Raw genomic sequence first — 2573 nt, forward strand, 5'->3', positions numbered from 1 at the left:
ATAATACATTTGTATCTCCATACTTATATTTCTTCTCTTATAAAAAACTGATGTGGTGATGATGGTACGTGTGCCATCTTGCAATATAGACCGTCCGATCTATATCTGATGGATGGAAATTAAACTAAAAGATACCCGCACCCCTCTCCACATCTGCAGACAAGTCCTTCCCTCGTTCATCCCTATCTCCAACAAACCTCATTCTTGAGCAATTAAGAAAGGAAGCCTCTGGAACAAACTGGCCTGGTGGCCACTGCCGGCGTTGTCAATCCCCATGCCTCCGCTCAGTCCGACCACCAACCACCACCACACCCCACTCCTCTTCACCTTATCTCATATTTCTCGAGATATCATTAGTTTTTACACATGGGATTACTCCCGCAAGGGTCAATCACAACAAGTGTTTTATAAAAAAATGCATCTTGATGTTCCGTGCAATGCACGGATCTTGCTAGTACTCCTACACAAGACTAAGTTGGTGATGCTGGTGTGTCTGCCATCCGTCGTTTCTGACCATTAGATCTACATCTAACGATTGTGAGGTAAGTTGTTGCCTTTTCTCACCAACATCCCACTTGTCTACCAATTTGCAGAAAAACCCATAATTAGTATCTTAAAACCAACCACATCCCTCCCTGACCTCACCAAAGCAGCCCAAGGAATATATACTGATTGAAACATATGTATATCAAAATTAGAGTGTTTTGTACCAAGTTTGTGAATAAGTATTATTCTAATTATGATTCGTTGCAATGGACATGAACATTGCTAGTATTTCCAGTCATGTATTCCATAGTTTCGAGTTTTCCATCAAGATATTAGTCACTCATGGTTGATATTTACTTCCAGGCATGTACACATATGCACTATGTAACTAGCCTTGCTTATTGGCTTCCAAAGCTTAACTTTCACTCCTACTTAAAATATGTAGAGTATTTAACAAAAACTACCACTTTCAACCAGCCCTAGGAAGAATCTATTGTACAAAAAATAGCAAAAACATACCCAAAATTTCTTAATCCACGCCAAAAACTACTACCTAGTACTCCTACCGATTAGGTTCATTTAAACCCATTTATGACAGGGTTGGCCCACACGTCCTTGCTGACGAGGCAGCTTAAACAAACACATTTTGTTTGACCGTTGACACGAGGGACCCACATCTGACCTTCTATCCTGTTATTCCCCCTCAAATCATTATTTTTCCTGAACATTACTTCAAACAGTACTGATGCGTGTTCGTCGCTGGCGCCGGTGATGAGCGAGTTGGCCGCCGCTCCGCCGGACGGGCCATACGCCGCGCTGGCCTCCGCACGGGTTGGCAGGTTGGCCTGAGCGTGACTCACGAGCGAGCAAGCCGCCGCGCTGGCCTTCGCTCGAGCCAGATGGCTGGCCTGAGCGCGGCGTGCACGAGCAAGCCGCCGCGCTGCCGTGCCAATCTAGCTAGCAAACCTTGCAGACAAGCAGCTGGATGGAGCTATCTTGGCTAGCTAGCGGCCGCGAGCGCCTGACGGAGCTGGCATCCAGGCTGCCGCAACATGGGCTCCGCATCGCCGGCGGTTTTGACCTCGCCTTCTGCCGGCAGCGGTAGCTGCGTCCCATGGACGAGGATGACTAGGTGGACGGGCCGGAGGTAGGAGGTCACTCGAGGATTTTTGCTGGTAAGAGCCTGTATAATGGTTGATAAGGTAGTCTTATCTTAAGTCTGCCACGTATGCAAGTGGTAGTAGTTTCTTGGCATTTTAGTGGTTTCTTGCATTATTAGGGGTTTCTTGTAAGGAACAATGTACGTACTACTAGCGACAAAAGGCGATTCTAGGTTGCGTTGTACTCCAACGAGTACTACTAGTGGTCGCGGGAGTGTATACCTCGTTTTGTGGGTTCGATCCCGGCCGAATGCACGGCGGCCTTTTGAAAAAAATAGTTTACACGGGTAGTTTGAGTTTTGAAGTCGAACGGACGTGCGGCCCCATAATCTGGGTGCACTAGACAGCCTAGCCACATGAATGGGTTTTCCTTCCCAGCATCCCGTGGCTCGCGTGCTCGCCCTAGCCACACCTCGCTTGCAGCTTCCTCATCAGCTAGTAGCATATTTAAACTAGCGCCCCCCAATTAAGCCCGAGGAGCCGGAAAAGCCTGGCGGGGCATTGGGAACTGTGCAATATGGCTCCGTACGTAAAGTGCTCTACTACTACTCTATAGCTTGTGGCGTTGCACGCATGGACTCCACTCCATTATCGGCTCTACTATAAAAGAAATTCCTCTTGACGTGTTTTTTTAAACGGAGGCAAAAGCTTTGCTTCATCTCATTCATAAAGAAGGAACTACTACTAACAAAGTTCGACGAGATCCATTACACCTCCACAAATGGAAGCGAAAAGCCTAGTCTCGTTGTATCAAATAACTCAAATGTTCTGCCCCCGCAGTAACCGTCGCTGATAAATAGGCTGCTAGTGTGTGCGTGAGAGGAGCGGCTGAGTAGGCCAGCTACTCCTACGTGAGAGGAGCGGCTAAATATAGCACCGAGAGTACCCACTAGGCCACTACGTAGGTGTACTTCCCCTGCATTGATA

This window comes from Triticum aestivum, chromosome 4B (genome assembly GCF_018294505.1).
Source record: "Triticum aestivum cultivar Chinese Spring chromosome 4B, IWGSC CS RefSeq v2.1, whole genome shotgun sequence".
Taxonomy (NCBI): domain Eukaryota; kingdom Viridiplantae; phylum Streptophyta; class Magnoliopsida; order Poales; family Poaceae; genus Triticum; species Triticum aestivum.